Source organism: Colobus angolensis, unplaced genomic scaffold (genome assembly GCF_000951035.1).
Source record: "Colobus angolensis palliatus isolate OR3802 unplaced genomic scaffold, Cang.pa_1.0 Scaffold99, whole genome shotgun sequence".
Classification (NCBI taxonomy): domain Eukaryota; kingdom Metazoa; phylum Chordata; class Mammalia; order Primates; family Cercopithecidae; genus Colobus; species Colobus angolensis.
The window spans coordinates 2,816,326-2,835,862 of record NW_012123931.1 but is presented as its reverse complement, the minus strand read 5'-3'; the positions used below and the strand labels follow the sequence as shown (position 1 = coordinate 2,835,862).

Sequence of the window (19,537 nt, the reverse complement as noted above, 5' to 3'; positions counted from 1 at the left end):
TAAATAACTGTTATGTACTGAATGTACACCTCCAATTTATAAGCTGATATCATGCCACTGTAGTCCAGTCTGGCAACAGAGCAAGACACTCTGTCTCAAAAAAAAAAAAAAAAAATCATGCATGTGACAAAATGCTTAAAAACATGGGCTATGTCTTCAGACACATGCATTCAAATCTTGGTTCTGCCTGGTACAAAGACAGCGATCTTAAGGGATCTCTGGTGATAATCCTGCTTATCTTCCACATTGGTGAAGATTACATGAGTTTTCCATATTAGATGCCAAGCATATTTCCTGGCTTGCAGAAAGAGCTTGGGAAATGCTAGCCATTGTGACTTTCGGTTCTTTCTCACGTGTCCCATCTGGGGCTGACCACCATCACTGCACACCTTCCCAGCTTCCCGGCTGCTCTCCTGGCCCCACCTCTCACTACCGTAATCAAACCTACATCCTGTTGCCACACTCCACTTCCTCCCATGCCCCTTGGGCCCTAGTTCAAGAAACAGCTGAGGCCAATGACATTCAGTCCAAGCCCTCACCCACCCTTCCCCTAAACTCTACTTCCTACCACTTCCTAAAAACACACTTGCCATTCCAATCAGCCAGCTCTCCTGTCACCCAAAGGTATAAACTACCTTGGCTCTGCCCTTCCCAGCCTCTGCTCAGCACAGCTCCTCTCAGCTGCTACACCCTCCTCCCTGCCCTATGCCTTTCCAAATTCTACTCCCTTCTACAACCTCCTGCTTTGGTGTCACCTCCTCCAGGAAGCCTTCTCTGACCTGACCTCTCCACTCCACGCTACCTTCTCTGAACTTCTGTAATTCTCATCAGCACAAAGACAGCTATATCCTATGAACCCTGATACAGCCCTACCGGCACAGGTTCATCTAAAGTAAATATTTGGTGATCAAGTGAGTCCAGTTTAAAACGGAAAACTAGGAGGGAGACAGGGAAGTTAAACAGCAGGTCGGGATGCCAACACTTATTAGTAACATTGGAGACAAATAGAGTAACTATTGCAAAGAGCTCAAGTTTCCAATTACTATTTTAAGAGCCCAGGATGACTTCATACCACAGAAAGTCTCTAGTCATTAGCTGGGTTACTTGTCATTTATGTTGGTTTCATAAAAATAATCACTCTGAAAACATCAGATTGTTTTCTCTAATTCCAGGAACTATTTGGATGTTTCTTGCACAACCAAGTGAAGGTGACAGAGTGTGGTTTGCAGGGGTCTCCAGCTCCTCCCTGCGTAACTTCCATCAGCTTTCCAGCCTCTCCAAATACAAGTAAAAACTGTGCTTACTATGCAAATGCAGATCTAAGCCCCTCCTACACCGCAGTTCTGGAGCTGACACTACACACAGTGAGGACACTAAAAGGCTAATGAACACACTGACTGCCTACAGACAGAGCAGAGGGATGGCGCTGTCCCCCACTCTGTCTTGGATACCACCTTCTCCTCTGAAACAACACACTCCTCCACCTTGGAAGGGTGCTCCCATCCTCTCCCTATGAGGTTCTACATCTCACCACTGTCCCGAAGGGTCTGGGTCAAGTCTTCCACCAGGGCTGCTGCCTCCTCACTGTTTTCAGGCCAATGCTCTTGCAGCCAAGCCTGAATTTCCTTGGCAGCACAGTCAACACCTGCTCCTTGGTGTGTACCTCTGGCCTCAGCCAGTGATGACAGAGCTCTCAGAGGTGGCCGAGTACATCCTGCAGTCCCCTGGTCACCTCCGCCTGGGGGCTGCCCTTGCCGGCACTCTGGGGAAAGGGCTCAGACTGAGGGCTATCCTCCTGCAGTACAGCTTCCTGCATCCAGGAGTCATCCTCCAGGATCATTATGGTGACCTCCTCTCTTGTCTGTCTTCCTCTTTGACAGAGCAGGAGCATTGCCATCTTGGACAAGCCTATTCTAAATCCAATCAAAAACCTAAATCCAAAGGGCATCAGCCTAATGGCTAAGGTCAGCATGACCATAAGCCACAAACTAACATCTCTCACCAGAAACATTCAAAACTCCTTCCCAATCAGAGACATGCTAGCCCTGAGATAACCCGCCTCTTGACAGAAAGATGTCAGCCCCAAGATAACCTCCCTTCTGCCCAGAGACGTTCCAAACCCGCCAAAACTTCTGCCCCACACAGAAACATTCCAAGCTTGTAATAAGCACCCTCACCCTAAAACCAATATATACTCTTAGTCTGGAAGAGAAAGGGCTCCTGACTGAAATTGGCCAGAAGCCCCTCTCAGGTTTTATCTAAAGTAAGCCTGTCTTTAACTGTCTAGCCATAGTTCATGTTTTTTTTTTTTTTTTTACTCTTTCTTTAACTCTTACACTCTTCAGGCACCTGGACCAAGTGGCTCAGCGGAGTGGTCACTTTCGATATCTCTGTGGCCATCATCCAAGGTCCTGGGGCAATCACTTAGGCTTCAAGCCTTGAACCTCAGTCTTCTCCAGCCAGGCTCTGGGGTAAGATACCTCCCTCCTCAAATCGCAACAAGTAGTCCTGCTGAGAAACAAAAAAGAGAACCATAATCACTAAATAGACTGTCCTAAAGCAATCTAACTCACAAGAGCCTGGGTCAGACCACCAGGTGGTCCTCACATATGCAAACCAACAGATGCTTCCTGTCACTCTTAAAGGAAAAATCACTTATTCCTGAAAACACCTCTCTCTGTGGTAAGAGAAGTTAAGAAGTATTACAAGTGTCCAGGCGCAGTGGCTCATGCCTGTAATCCCAGCATTTTGTGCGGGCTGAGATGGGTTGATCATGAGGTCAGGAGTTCAATACTAGCCTGGCCAACATGGCCAAACCCTGTCTCTACTAAATATACAAAAATTAGCCAGGTGTGGTGGCATGCGCCTATAGTCCCAGCTACTCAGGAGGCTAAGGCAAGAGAATCACTTGAACCTGGGAGGTGGAGGTTCCAGTGAGCCAAGACCATGCCACTGCACTCCAGCCTGGGCAACAGAGCAAGACTCAGTCTCAAAAAGAAAAAAAAAAAAGTATCACAAGCACAAAAAATACAGCATTGTTCCTTCCAAAATACCAGAGAATGAGTATCAGAAATGCAAAGTCCCCAGAAAAACCCATGACTGAAATACTGAGGACTCTCCTAAGTCAGCTCTGACTTGCACTGTGTGACCTTGACCTAACATACAACTTAGTCACTCAATCTCAGTGACCACTGAATAAAGAGAGATAATAACACTCATCTTTTTATTCTTCCGGGGGCATCTTAAGGATTAGCAGTGGATCAGATGTCAAAGCACTTTGAGCTTCATTGGAAGAAAGGCAATATCTCGACTGCATTATTACCATACTTTATGAAGATTAAGACATGCTCATATATCTCCAATCCAGTCTTGGCCCCTCAGTAATTTATCTTAAAAATGTTAGATATAAGTTCCAAATTTATCTTCAAAGAATCAATATGTCAGTATGTTCAATTCTTTGCCTTCTACTTTTAAACTTAACTTCCTTGCAAAGCAACCTTTTTTGCCTATTCCACCCTGCCTCATTCAGATTACCTGCTACCTGCTCCACCCTGACTCATTCTCCACCCTGCATAACCATTATTTTCCGGCCAAAGCACTCACCCTGTCACTCTCTTTAAATTAGCCAATCAGAATTAGTTTAGCCTGTGCGGTCTAACCCTAGCCAATAGGGGAACAACACAGCAGCAGGGGCCATGTGTGTCAGGGATAAGAACCCCTTCCCCTCCCTGGAACAAGTGTGTGCTCACCATTGCTCTATCTGTAAGGGTGCACCCTTCTATAGAAGTAACTTGCCTTGCTGAGAATTCAAAAGAAAATTTTATATTAGAGTGCTATTTCTTTTGTGGCACCGAAACTTTATATATAACAACAACAAAAACCAATCTTTGCAAAAAGAAATTTATTTGCAAGGACAGAAAACCACAACATTATTTCTACTTCCAAAAAATTGAGTCCTTAAGAATCCACCAGCAGGGGAATGGCTAATAAACTACAGCACAGCCGTATAGTAGCACATATCAGAAACTGTGGTATAATAAAGGCTACTTTTGGGTGGTAATGACAGGGAAGGGGCTCAAAGGAGCCATCTGGGATGCTGGAAATTTTCGATATCTTGATTTGGCAATGGTTGCATAAGAGCAAACATGAAATTTAACATTGGTGCATTATACTATATGTATTTTTTAATATTTTAAAAATTATACTCACAAAGATTACTAATCACTAACGATTTAAGATAATCCTTCTGATATGAAAATAATGGATAAACGTCACTGGGCATGCTGGCTCACGCCTGTAATCCCAGTACTTTGGAAGGCTCAGGTGGGTGGATCACGAGGTCAGGAGTTTGAGATCAGCCTGAACAACATGGTGAAACCCTGTCTCTACTAAAAATACACAAATTAGCTCGATGTGGTGGTACACACCTCTAATCCCAGCTACTTAGAAGGCTGAGGCAGAAAAATTGCTTGAACTCAGAAGGCAGAGATTGAAGTGAACAGAGATTGCACACGGCACTCTAGCCTGGGAGACAGAGTGAGACTCTGTCTCAAAAAAATAAATAAATAAAATAAATAAATAAGTAAAATGATGGATAAACACAAAACCAGCAAGGCAGAAAAACCACAGACACAGTAAGTCCCCATTTCCCTTTAAAAATGAACTCATACACAGGAAAAAAGAACCAGATGGCAGTTAGAAAATATCGAGCAGTGGAATTGCAAATGACTTAAAATAAATATTACAAAAGCAATATAAAATTATTTTTAGGCCAGGTACTGTGGTTCATGCCTGTAATCCCAGCACTTTGGGAGGCTGAAGAGGGAAGATGGCTTGAGGCCAGTGTAACAAGAAAGGGGTCCGATCCAGACCCCAAGAGCGGATTCTTGAATATCACACAAGAAAGAATTCAGGACAAGTCCACAGTGCAAAGTGAAACCAAGTTTATTAGGAAGGCAAAGGAATAAAAGAATGGCTACTCCATAGGCAGAGCAGTCCTGAGGGCTGCCGGTTGTCCATTTTTATGGTTATTTTTTGATGATACGCTAAACAAAGGGTGGATTATTCATGCCTCCCCTTTTCAGACCATATAGGGTAACTTCCTGACGTTGCCATGGCATTTGTAAACTGTCATAGCACTGGTAGGAATGTAGCAGTGAGGAGGACCAGAGGTCACTCTCCTCACCATTTTGGTTTTGGTGGATTTTGGCCGGCTTCTTTACTGCAACCTGTTTTATCAGCAAGGTCTTTATGACCCATATTTTGTGCTGACCTCCTATCTCATCCTGTGAGTGCCTTAACCATCTGGGAATGCAGCCCAATAGGTTTCAGCCTCATTTTACCCAGCTCCTATTTAAGAAGGAGTTGCTGTGGTTCACATCCCTTTGACATTAGGAGTTGAAGACCGGCCTGGGCAACAGCTTGAGAACCAGTCTCTACAAAAAGGAAAAAAAATAAAAAATAAAAATTACTACATCATAAAGACTCAGATGACAATCCCCCTCAATAAAAAGGTGGGGGGAAAGTAGAAAAAAGAAAGATAGAAAGAAAAAGCTACTGGGAAAACTGAAGCTCTCAACATGTATTTTACTCAAATGACTAGAAGAAACAGTGGCATATGGTAAAAGAGAATCCTTCCTACTTGGGAGCCTGGGAAAACTGTGCCCGGTCAGCTAAGTTGCCGTCTGACTTGGGGCATCACACGTCCCTTCTGAACCTCAGTTTCCCCATCTGTAAAACGCGTAGGCTGCGCGGGATGCCGTCGAATGTCCCTTCCGGTCCAAAGTCTGCGCTTCCAGGTAGGAGAGGCAAGGAGCGCTCCACCAAGGAGAAGCGTCCGGGACGGTTCGCGAAGCGCAGCCGGGCGCGTAAATCGAGGCTGCCCGGGCCCGCGGGACGCGAAGCGCGACCCAGATGCCACAGCCCAAGCAGGGCTGCGGGCAGCTGGCTCCAGACCCGCTATTCCCTTGCCTCGCTCTACAGCCCGGGGTCCGCGCGGCTCCAGACCTGCCTCTCCAGGTCACCTCTCGGGATACCAGGTCCTGCAGTAGCGGCTGCTCCACGTGCAAAAGTGCCCCCGGCCTTTTTGATGATATGCTAAACAATCGGCCCGGCCCCTTGCACTCTGGCTGAAGCCCCTGGAGCACGGAGAGCCCTGGGCGGGAGAGGTCCGCCCACCGCCGCGCTCATTGGCTGCCGAGAACGGCCCTGGGAATTCTGCCTTTCTATTGGCGGAAACAGCACCCAAAGCTGGAGGGCGGGAAGGAGTCTGGGCCCAATGCATTGTGGGAGACGTAGTCCGCCCGGAGACGAACCCGACTGCGGTCCCCTGAGCAGGGTTGCAGTTGATAGCCTGGGCAGTGCCCTCAGGCCAGAGGCAGGAAAGTCTGCAGACTGGCCGTCAGGACCTCAGTGTTGGCCAGAGCTGTGACCTGAGACAAGCCGTTTTACTTCTCTAAGGCCTCTGTGTATTTGTCTATAAAAACTGAAAGGTGGATGGACGGACTTGAAGGTCGTTTGCAGCTACGAACCCGTGGCAAGGATTATTGTTAGGCGCCGCCGACCAGCGAGAGAGGACCCTGGGCAGGAAGGGAATCCATGAAGGAAAAAACCCTCATCGCCCAAGCCTGGCGCCTCTTTCCCAGTTTGCAGCTGTACACATGCACCCGGCCTTCGTACACCCCTTTGTTTTCGCACGTGGTATACCTGTGTTTGGAGAAAAGCTCTGCCCGCCTCCTCTGCCGCAGAACTCCCATTCTTTCAGCTCCTCCTGGGTGGAGCCTGCCGTGTCATCACGTCCCTAGGCAGAGACACTGCTCCAGCACACCTGTTGGACGTCTTTTAAATTTTATTTTAAAAAATTACATATATATATACACACACGCACATAGAGAGAGAGAGAGCGCGAGAGAGAGACAAGATCTATTTATATATATATCTATAGATGGATGGATGGATGGATAGATAGTAGATAGATAGATAGATAGATAGATAGATAGATAGATAGATTTATCTCTCTCCTTGAATTCCTTGCTTGAGCTCAGGGTCTCCTCGAACTCCTGGGCTCAGGCAATCCTCCCTCCTTAGCCTCCCAAAATGCTGGGATTACAGGTGTGAGCCACTGCACCTGGCTGACTCTCCATTTTAGTACCGACCACCATGTTGCTTACCTGTCATTCTCAGCATGGGGGAACGGAGGGTGCCAGGGAGTGGGAGGCTGGCCTGTATCTTGGTGTTCCTAGGGCTGGCGCTGTTGAAGAAATGGTTGCCCGAACCCTGCTCGAAAACAGGTGAGAAACTGCCTAGAAACTCAAGTGGAAACTCTCAGAATGGAGAGAGGCACCTTTAATGGTCTGTGATGGAATAGTTGTATATTTTGCACAGAGCAATTACTGGAGGCACATACAGTGAAATAACTAACCTTTATTTTTTTGAGACAGAGTCTTGCTCTGTCTCCCAGGTTAGACTGCAGTGGCACAATCTCGGGTCACTGCAACCTCCACCTCCCGGGTTCAAGTGATTCTTCTGCCTCAACCTCCCAAGTAGATGGGATTACAGGCCTGCACCACCACGCCTAGCTAATTTAGTAGAGACAGGGTTGCACCATGTTGGCCAGGCTGGTTTCAAACTCCTGACCTCAAGTGATCTGCTCACCTTGGCCTCCCAAATTGCTGGGAGGCATGAATCACCATGCACAGTCCTTTTCCCATTTTTAATTGGATTTATTTGTAAGAGCTTGTTGTATATTAAGAAAATTATCTCTTTGACACAATAGTTGCTACTATTTCTCAGTTTGCTTTTTGTTTTCTGCTATAGAAATTTGAAGTTTTTATGCAATCAAATTTGTTAATCTTGTCTTCTTATAGCGTCTGAGTTTTGTGTTAGAAAATCCTCTGCACCACTTCAAAGAAGTGAAATTCACCTGTTTTTTTTTACTAATTAACCTCTTTAATCCAAATACAGAGATGCAAAGTGAGGTTTAGCTAGTGAATCTTATCCGATACCCTGGTAGCATCTTTATCAGTCCAGACTGACCACATGCAAACAGAACCACCTCCATGCCAGCCTGAGAAGTCTGCACTAAGCCCCTGGATGCAGAACTCCAGGCCACAACCCCTCCAGTGATTTTTGGGGGATGACATTGTGTTAACAAAGATGAGTTTCCCCATGTGTCCATCCTTACCAGGAATAGAAATTTACACAAAAGAGAAAAGATGCAGGGGAGGGTGGGGATGCATAGCTGGAACTTTCCAGCAGCCCAAGAGTTCATTTACCTCTCTGTTCCTAACCCATGTCGACCCTTGACCACAAGAACTGGCACTAGTTTGTCACTGAAGAGTCCTAGAGAAGCCGTCTCCTCTGTGTCTGATTCTGGGAGGTTGGTTCTTGCCAGTGTTAAGGACCCATCCTACATGAAACAGAGAGGAAGTCACACTTAAGATCAATATATGGCATAATGATCCCACTGAGAAGGGCCCTGGTAGATGAGGCTATACCCTAAGACCAGCCTGCCACAGTGAGGCAAGCCTGGAAACAAAGCCAAGTTCAAGGTTGCTCCCCCAAGAGATTCCTTTCTCTGTTGGCCAAACCACAAGGGTGAGAGAGGTTCGGTTCCACCAGGAAGCATTCTTGGTTAAAAGCTTGAGAACTAATATAGCTAACTTAAGTAAAAGGGACTTATTGAAAGACTGTCAGAGAACTGACAGAATAGAAGGAAGCTGATGGATCAGGCTTGAGAACAGTTAAGAACCAGGAAACAAAGAGGAAGGCCCCAAGGACCACAATAACAGTCTCTTAACAGAAACAGTTCAGCCTGCCCACCCCACGACCTCTGGTGGTACTACAGCCATCTCTGTTTCCCTGCCTTTCTCACTCAAATTTCCACGTACCAGGAAAGAGCATTTGGTTGGCTGAGTCTAAGTCACATGTACATGCCCTGGATGTAGCAGGGTGAGAGAGGATCTGATCTGGCTCCTAGCTTTTCTTACTAAGACCCCACACAAAGGCAGATTCTCCACTCTGGAGACTGAAGGTCTATTAGGCAGAAACAGTGTCACTACTTGTTTTTAGACTCTGAGCATGAAGGGACTTCACCCCAAAGAATGCTACGCCTAAGGCATCTGGGGGCCCTTACCTCGTCTAGAGTTGATGAAAAATGATGTGTGTGGGGATGAGGAGAACTGCTTTTCCTAACAGTTCTTTCCATAACAGTTTTGATTGGAAGTTTAGTCCATTAACATTCAAGGTTATTATTGATCTGTAAGGACTTACTCTTGCCATTTTGTTTTCTGGTAGTTGTGGTCTTCTCTTTCTTCTTTCCTTCCTTCCTGTCTTTCTTCTTGTGAAGGTGATTTTCTCTGGTGGTATGATTTAATTTGTTGCTTTTTTGTGTGTGTATTAATTGAGTGTGTGTGTGTTTTTTTTATTTGAAGTTCCCACAAGGCTTGCAATACTATCTTATCACCCAATGTTTTAAACTGATAACTTTACACTGCTTGCATAAAGGAACAAAGAAATAAACAAGCAAAAAGAAAACTAACCAAAATGCTACACTTTTAAATTTGTCTCTCTGCTTTTTAACTTTTTGTTGTTTCTCATTGTACTGTGTCTTGAAAAGTTGTTGTAGTTATTATTTTTGTTTGGTTCATCTTTTAGTTTTTGTTGTTGTTTTTTTGAGACAGAGTCTCACTCTGTCACCTAGGCTGGAGTGCAGCGGTGCCATCTCTGTTCGTTGCAACCTCCACCTCCTGGGTTCAAGTGATTCTCCTGCCTCAGCTTCCCAGGTAGGTGGGACTACAGGCACATGACACAATGCCCAGCTAATTTTTTTTTTTTTTTGGTATTTTTAGTAGAGATGGGGTTTCACTGTATTAGCCAAGATGGTCTCAATCACCTGACCTCGTGATCTGCCCGCCTTGGCCTCCCAAAGTACTGGGATTACTGGCGTGAGCCACTGTGCCTGGCCTCATCTTTCAGTCTTTCTACTTAAGGTAAGAGTTGTTTGCACACCACAATTACAGTGTTATAATACTCTGTGTTTTTCTGTGTACTTACATAACCAGTGAGTTTTGTACCTTCAGATAATGTCTTATTGCTCATTAATGTCCTTTTGTTTCTGATTGAAGACTTTCCTTTAGCATTTCTTGTAGGATAGGTCTGCTGTTGGTGAAATCCCTCAACTTTTGTTTGTCTGGGAAAGTCTTTATTTCTCCTTCATGTTTGAAGGATATTTTCACTGGATATATTACTCTAGGGTATAAGGTTTTTTTTCCTTCAGCCCATCACATATATCATGGCATTCTCTCTTGGTCTGTAAGGTTTCCACTGAAAGTCTGCTGCCAGATGTATTGGAGCTCCATTGTATGTTATTTGTTCCTTTTCTCTTGCTGCTTTAGGATCCTTTCTTTATCCTTGACCTTTGGAAGTCTGAATATTAAATGCCTTCAGCTAGTTTTCTTTGCATTAAATCTGCTTGGTGTCCTATAGTGTTCTTGTACTTGAATATTTATTCTTTGTTATTATCCCTTTGAATAAACTTTCTACCTCTATTTCTCTACTTCCTCTTTAAGGCCAAGAACTCTTGGCTTTGCTCGTTGAGACTCCTTCTAGATCTTGTGAATGTGCTTCATTCTTTTAAATTTTTTTGTCTCCTCTAATTGTGTATTTTCAAATAGTTTGTCTTCAAGGTCACTAATTTTTTCTTCTGCTTGATCAATTCCACTATTAAGAGACTCTGATGCATTATTTATTATTTCAATTGCATTTTTCATCTCCAGAATTTCTGCTTGATTCTTTTTAATTATTTCAATCTCATGTTAAATTTATCTGATAGAATTCCAAATTCTTTTTCTGTGTTATCTTTAATTTCTTTGAGTTTCCCTGAAACCACTATTTTGAATTCTCTGTCTGGAAGGTCACATATCTCTGTTTTTCTATGATTGGTCCCTGGTGCTTTAATTAGTTTGTTTGGTGAGGTCATGTTTTCCTGGATGGTCTTGATGTTTGCGGATATTCAATGCCTGAGCATTGAAGAGTTAGGTATTTATTGTAGTCTTCTCAGTCTAGCAGTGCATTACCCTTCTGGCTTTGATATGTACCAATACACACGGAGTATTCCCAGGCAGAGAGGCTCCCTCAAGCCTCAGTGTTCAAGGTGTTTACTGGAACTTCATCACAGAGGCATGCTTGATTGTCCACGTGGATCTTCTCAGTTTTCAGTTTCCAGTCCTTCCAGGGGTGACCTAAAGCCTGGACTCTAAATCTCTTAGTTGGTTTTCCTGGCCTGGCTAGACCCCACCCTAAATCTCATTATTAGACTATCCATTATGACCCAAGACCCCCAGGCAAAGGTAATGCCTAAACTCCTGTTAGGCATTACACATTGAAGATTACCTCCCAGGAGTCTAGGACAAAGGACAGTCCTCTTTTCGGTCAAGGTTAATTTTTATTTGAAACTGTACGACATGCCATCACTCTATTATCATTTCTGTTTTATCTTCAAAATAACCCTAATTGGTGGGTAAGGATATTTATTATTATAAACAAGATCTCAAGAGGGAAGACACTTGGGCAAGGTTGCACAGTCGATCCTGGACTCATGGTACAAGACTCTTTCCACTCTCTTAGAGCCCCAAGTCCTGAGAAGAAGATGGAAACAAGGTGTGTATATGTGTGTGTGCACATGTGTGTTTGTGTGTGTAAATGTATATTTAAGGAGTATGTGTGGATATGTGTATGTCTCTGTGTGTTTGTTTATACATGTGGATGTTTCTGTGTCTATAAGTATAGTTGTATATGTATGTATCTGTTCAGTGGTGCACATCTGGAATGCCAGCTACTCAGGAGGCAGATGAAGGAGGATCACTTGAGCCCAGGAGTTTGAGAGAGAGAAAATTTCAATGATCTTCTTGCAATTAGAAGAAGAAATCTGTGGTTGGACATAAAAAGACATAAAGTACTGCATAAAGAGGCAGAGAAATGTCTAATGAAAAACAAGTGATCAAGAATTAAGAAGTTCATCTGTAAAGAAATATAGCACTTTAGCAGCAGAATAAAACTGCAAGATAATTTCCTCTAGAACCCTGATAATCTTTGTGAGAAAACTGTCGATCACATATGTTAATTGCAAAAACTTGAAGGACTCTGTGCAACAGAACTGGCTAGTAAAACCATCTTTCTTAAACTCATTATGCTACAAGTGGCATTCAACTCTTTCTCAAGCAAGATTTCACAAACTTATCTCCAGCTTCCAGATGGTGAGGGAAAGTGTGATCAGATTTTATGATAAATTGTGCCTGTCTCTGAGCCCATCTCCTCCTATTGAAGAGAAGGAAAACGAGACAAGCACATTGCAGCCCTGCTGACAAAAGTCACAAGATAAGCAAATAATTATTATTTAAAACCAGAGAGTCCTATAATTTATTCACCAATGCCACACATTCTATATTAGATATTTCATTTCAATTTACTTGTATTCTTTGAAGCAAATTTATAAGATTCAAATTATTCAGAAAATACTCCCAAGCTAATAAAACACTTTAACCAGAGGAAGTATCATGCTACACAATATGGTGTGGTGGTGAAGGGTGGAGGCTCTAAAACCAGAAAACACAGGTTCAAGTCCTGGCTCTACCACTTTGGCAAGGTTACACGGTCTTGCTGTGCCTCAATATCTCCATCTAAAATGTGGGGATGACAATAATAGGGTCTATTTCACAGAGTTGTTTTGAGGAAAATAATATATATAAAGCACTTTGAACAGCAGTTATTGCTATATAAATGTTTGCTATAGTTATTTTAACATTTCAGATTATAAATATTTACCCTGTTACTCAGATAACAAGAGTCCCTAAACTGATAACATGATGAAGAGCTTCTGGGTTTCTTAATTTCCATCAGTTTTGTGAGGGAAAAAATACCACATGAAGAAGAGCAACTAAGCACGTGTGAGAAGGAAACTTGGCTTAAGACTGGGGGGCTTGGATTTATTAGGCTTTTGTCTTCTAAAAGTTTCCTAAGCTCCATTGATAAGAAGATGTTCAATATCAATCTAGCTAAAAAGGACCAATAGACCCACAAGACACTGAGTTAGAGACAAAAGTAGAAGGGTAATAAATGAAATATGGAAAACTACACAACCAGAAAAATAAACAACTACCAATACCCAAAACAAGGCTAAATCTCAGAGGATTATGTTGAATGAAAGAAGCCAGCCACAAATGCGCACATACTGAATGATTCCATTTACATGAAGTTCAAGAACAGGTGAAACGAATCCATGGAATCATGTGAGATTTTGCCATGTTTTGGGTGTCACCAAGATAGCACTTTGAACAGTGTGTTCTAACATGGTGGAAAGGACAGAAAAACGAAAGAAGAAAACTGAGCTAGGTAGCTCCATCAAGCCCTTTCATAAGGTCACTAATCCCACTCATGAGGGGGCTCCTCCCTTATGACTTAGTCATCTCCTAAAGACTCCACCTCTTGGCCGGGCGCGGTGGCTCAAGCCTGTAATCCCAGCACTTTGGGAGGCCGAGACGGGCGGATCATGAGGTCAGGAGATCGAGACCATCCTGAGCTACACGGTGAAACCCCGTCTCTACTAAAAAATACAAAAAACTAGCCGGGCGAGGTGGCGGGCGCCTGTAGTCCCAGCTACTCGGGAGGCTGAGGCAGGAGAATGGCGTAAACCCGGGAGGCGGAGCTTGCAGTGAGCCGAGATCGTGCCACTGCACTCCAGCCTGGGTGACAGAGCTAGACTCTGTCTCCAAAAAAAAAAAAAAAGACTCCACCTCTTAATGCTATCACATTGGGGTTTAAGTTCAACATGAATTTTGGAGGAGACACAATCATTCCAACCACAGCAAATATACTTTATTAAAAAAGAAGAAAAAATAAAAATCTTGTCTGTAAACATAATATTTTAAGAGTTTATATATTTACGGCCCAGTTTTCCACTTGCGTACATACATATTTGTGACCATGAGTGTCATTCTTAGCTGAGAAAAGTTTCAGTAAGTTAATTTTTTCTCACATTATCTATTAATATCTTATTCAGATAAAACCAAATTTCTAACCTAGATTTTAGGTTGAGATAGAAACCCATAGTCATTTGTTGTGATGTGAGAATGACAAAGAGAGATATTAACTAACAGAATCCAACTATAAAAATAAATTTAAGAGCACAATTCTCTACTGACTCCCCCAGACAAATCATTACTTGGATAGCAATGAATCAACTAAAAATGGAAGTGAGAACAGTTAGAGTCCTTTTTGCGATGGATGGATGTTTATGAGACTATTAAGTGAAGAGGGTTCAGAAACAAGGGGATAAATGGCATGCCAGTTTGGGGTTGAATGGAGTAATGAGATGATCTTGGAAATACAAGAATCGTGCTTAATGGGACTTGTCTACTTGCAATTCAATAAATCAATATACATGAATTCAAAGAGACAAAGGACATGAGCGCTCAAAACAAAATTATAGGAATACAGCCAGTCACAATGGCTCATGCCTGTAATCCCAGCACTTAGGGAGGCTGAGGCGGGCAAATCACCAGAGGTCAGGAGTTTCTGACCAGCCTGGCCAATGGGGTGAAACCCCATCTCTTCTAAAAATACGAAAATCAGCCGGGCATGGTGGTGGGTGCCTACAGTGCCAGCTACCTGGGAAGCTGAGGCATGAGAATCACTTGAACCGGAAGGCAGAGGTTGCAGTGACCCGATTGCCCCACTGCACTCCAGCGCGGGCGACAGAGCGAGACTCCGTCTCAAAAAACAAACAAACGATCAAACAAACACAAATTTGCAGGGATAAATTTAGCAAAGAGGCACCGAAGTTGAGATAAGGGTCACTGTTCCACGTCTGACACCTTTAATTCTTGAGTCATGGGAATGGCAAGCCAGGAACAGAATCTTCTGACCGGAAACTAAAACCAGCCTTTGGGGTGGGTTCAGAGAGACTATTCAGACTCAAGATGTGAAGGCAGATGCTGCCTAGTAGAAAATATCCCGAATGCAAGGGCATTTTCAGACAGTGGTGCTCGGGAAAAGAGAACACTGTGTTTAAAAAGAAGAAAAAAAAAAATTAAAAGAATAGCAACAAGGAAGAAAAAGTGACCAGACAGTAGGGTGACCATACGTTCTCAGACCATCCAGGCTCTGAGGAGGGCGAGACTTGCCCAAGGTTACCCAGCAACAAGGTACTGCTAAGGTTATGTCTGCTGTCCCGGTGCAATTATTATAGTGACCCTCGGCTCCCGCGCTGCTCTGGTGCCACCTGCAGGTTACATGTGGGAACTGCTTCTCCACACCCCGACCCTGGACAACCTTGGGCTTGGCCAAAAGACATTCCGAGCACGCGAAGCCCCCGACTAGGGAGTTGGCTGGACCCTGAAGTCCACGTTACAGAATAAGATGGGCCCAGCTTAAACCAACAGAGCCCAGTTCCTCCAACCCACTCCTGTCCTGTCTCATTTTGTAGACGGGAAACTGAAGCCTAACTCAGATTTTTCATTGGTAGGATTATGAAGCATACAGTTGGAGCCTCCCAGGTGCCATTACCCACATCTCTGTCTTTCCCCTAATACGTTAGGATAGTGGGGAAGCAAGAAAGCTTAAGCTCACTAAGCTCCTAACGTGTACAGGCCAGAGTGGGCACTTTTCTCTCCAGCCTCGCACTTGATGGGAAATAGGTGATCACACAACTAGGAGACAGGATCACACAACTAGGAGACAGGATCAGAGTGGGCTCGCGAAGTGCTCACCGTCTGTCAGCTGAAACTGGAACCCAGTGTGAATATGTCAGTCTAAATACAGAGCTCTATGCATGTTCCTCTCTATTCCCTTGGTCACCAATACCAATTCCCAAGGCAGAACCCCAGGAGGGCTGGACTGAAGGACCTGGAGGTAATAGAAAACAGCTCAAGAGTGGTGTACATGTCACTGGAATTTGGATTCCCCTGTGTTGGAGCCTGTGAATTGCTACTGGCAGTAAACCGAGGACACTGTAGGGTTCACCTTCTTTTAGGGATCATAGTTCTGCTCGACCTATCTCCAATGTCCGAAAACTATTGTTTTATATATTTTGTTCCATTTTTCTAGTTGTTCAAGGTGGGAGGCAAATCATCTGGTCCCTGTTAGCAATCAGGGCCACAGGTAGAGGTTGCAGGATGTTGTTTATATCTGTATCTTTCCTTTTTTTTTTTTTTTGAGACAGGATCTCGCTCTGTCACCCCAAGTGGCACCATCTCACCTCACTGCCACCTCCACTTTGTGGCCTCAAATGATCATCCCACCTCAGCCTCCCAAAGTGCTGGGATTACAGGTGTGAGCCACTGTGCCTGGCCTAAAACTGTATCTCTCTTATTACCAGTGAAGTTAAACATTTTTTCCTGTGTGTCAGCAGCATTTGCGTTTCTCTTTCTTTGAACTTTCATATATGTTTTCAATTTTTTTTAGAATTGTTGGTCTTTGTCTTCTCTACTTTTGGAATAGAATGAATATGATATTAATTGTACTTCAAATTGTGGCCATGATGGAGTACCTGTATTGATGATAGTCTCCCAGCATGAACAACTACAAAGCTGGACAAAGTATATGAAGAAATTGTCTTCAGACATTGGGCAATAGGCAGTTCCAGGTACAATCCGAGAGATGGGAATCACATGAAGTGACTGCTACATTTTTCTGGTGGGGAGTTTCCAAACCCTCAATGACAGCACCAGGAAGCAGAGTCCAAGCCAAGAGGATCAGTCTTGTTTGGTGGAGGAAACAGACTGCTGCTCAGGGCTGCTAAAAATGTGTGTGGCAGAGTATCAGAAAGGACAGAGTTGAAGAGAAGGAGCCCCAGAAATCTTATAGAGGTTGCTGCAGGTCCTTGGCCAAATCCCAAATGATGAATGTGTTGAGACTCTGCAAGGCCCAACACAGAAAGCCAATGGGGAGCTGAAAGCTAAACAGTAATTTCAGTGGTCACAGACTGCTGGAGATACATCTGAATTCTGGCTCAGCCACAGACTCCAGGTTTGGAATCTCAGGTCTTGATGAATATCCCAGACATTCACAGGAGGGTCTAGAAGGCCATGCCTTGGGATTAAGGAAGATTCCCCAGGAATAAGGGCAAAACTAAAAAGCAGCTCACCCTAAAAAAACCTAAAATGTAGCCTTGACACACGTGATCCAGTTAACCCATCAGTAATTTAATTCCCTGCCAAAACAAAACAACACTAGAGTAGGATAACGTAATCCACATCTTTACAATGAAGGTTCACAGTGTCCAATAGCTCAAGAAACAATTACTAGACCCCACCCACGCCCTCTTTTTGGATATCTGGCCCCTCCTTGAGTCTCTGGAAAGGGAGCACTACAAATCCAAGGATAACTAGGGAACTCCCACCCTCACTGCTAGGCAGATCAGATTCTTTCTCCTGCTCATTGGAAATGACACAGAGAGTTTTCAATAGATTTTTTGCAGCGGAGCATCTGTATGGAAAGCTCCAGTAACACTGGGACCAGGGGTACTACCAGGGCAAGCCAAAGCCTCAGAGGCTGGAGGAGCCTGGAGCACATGCCGAATGTTCATCCGCAGAGCAGAGCACAAGCATGCAGCAGAACTCCAGAGTAAAGGCATGCAGGAGAGGAAAATCACCTCTCAGCCCAGTCCTTCCATGGTGTGGTCCTATTTTGAGTTTTGTACTTAGATGTCTGTGAGGTTGCCTGTTGTATTCTTAATACAAGTCCCACTTAAGCCAGCCTAGAATAGGTCAAGATAAATGTAATGACTTGACTTGGCTGCAGTGCAGTGGTGTGATCACGGCTCACTGTAGCCTCAACTTCCTGGGCTCAGGTGATCCCCTTCTGCCTCCCGAGTAACTGGGACTATAGGTGTGAGCCAACTTGCACAGTTAATTTTTTGTATTTTTCTGTTGAAAATATTTTTCATAAGAAATCTATATACATTGAATATCACTGACTGCTTTTTCTTCATCTTCTGTGAATGTGTAGGTGTTTGTGTCTCTTGTATATCTTCTTTTACACAGGATATGGGCTCTTTGAAATCTATTTCATTATCTTCATCATCATCATTCATTTCAGCCACTTCAGATTTTCGTTTCTTTAAAAATGTTGATGTACAAACCAATGTGGGGCCCTAGATATCCACTGTCTTCGCAGGAGTGTCAGAAGTGCCTGAAACCTTTTTCTTCTTCCTACATAAAACCTGGGCTTTTGTAGACATCTGACAATTCATTTTTGAAATACTTTCCATTTTCTGTAAAATCAAAGAAGGAAAATCATAATCAATTCCTTTATAAGCTAGTTTCTTCCTGAGTAATCCTTCTTTCTTTTTAAATCGCTCCTCCTTCCGTAGCTTTTGTGTAAGTGCTGATTCTAATTATACATTTCACTGATGGATATGATGGCTGCTTAAATGGAATATTCCAGTCTTGAAAGAGTTCTTTCTGTACTTTTTCAGGTGGCATAAAATGACTCTCCAAGAGTCTTTCACCAAAGAGGTAGTTGTTCATTGTTTCAGCAACTATCTTGGCAAAATCCTCAGACTTAAACACCACAAATGCATAGTGTTTGCTATTTCCTGGCCCTTTATTTCTGGATAGTCTGAACCTTGTAACAGTGCCTTGTAACTGGGAGCAGTAGGAAAGGATCTGGGTTTCATTCAGTAGGTTAGGTAGGTGGCACACATAGACTACTCCAGAAGAAAGTTGTTCTTGTTCTTGTGTTTTGTTTTGTTTCTGAGATGGAGTTTCACTCTTGTTGCCCAGGCTGGAGTGCGATGGCACGATCTCGACTCACCACAACCTCTACCTCCTGGATTCAAGCGATTCTCCTGCCTTAGTCTCCTGAGTAGCTGAGATTACAGGCATGCACCACACCTGGCTAATTTTTGTATTTTTTGTAGAGACAGGGTTTCTCCCTGTTAGTCAGGCTGGTCTAGGACTCCTGGACCCAAGCGATCTGCCTGCCTTGGACTCCCAAAGTCCTGCAATTATAGGCATGAGTCACTGCACCCAGTCCAGTCTTGACTTTGAAATATATGTTGTACATCCAGTCAGCAGTGAACTCTGGGGGAACACCAAAGATGAGAAAAATGAGAGAAGAGATACCTCCAATTAAAGGAGTTAAGACCAGATGCTTGAACTTATGTTTTAAAAAGTCACTGCAGGTTGGGCACAGTGGCTGATGCCTGTAGACAGAGCACTTTGGGAGGCTGAAGTGGGTGAACCACTTGAGCCTAGAAGTTTGAGACCACCCTGGGCAACATGGCAAAACCCCATCTGTACACAAAATAAAACAAATTAGCCAGATGCGGTGGCGCCTGTGGTCCCAGCTACTTGGGAGGCTAAGGTGGGAGGTCGAGGCTGCAGTGAGCTGAGATCCACCACTCCACTGCAGCCTGCATGACAGAGTGACACCCTGTCTTAAAAAAAAAAATCACTGTTTTGTGGTTTTCTGGGTGAAACCTCTGTTTCCATAAGAAAAAAAGGGGGTTGAGACAGTATGTATTACTAATTCAAAATCA

The 19,537-nt window shown here is 43.8% G+C and overlaps 2 pseudogenes; one reads left to right on the top strand and one right to left on the bottom strand.

The window, feature by feature from the left end:
* The window catches only part of LOC105505135, a 117,670-nt pseudogene that overhangs the window by 80,676 nt on the left and 17,457 nt on the right, over nucleotides 1–19,537 (top strand).
* The window catches only part of LOC105505205, a 14,349-nt pseudogene continuing 908 nt past the window's right edge, over nucleotides 6,097–19,537 (bottom strand).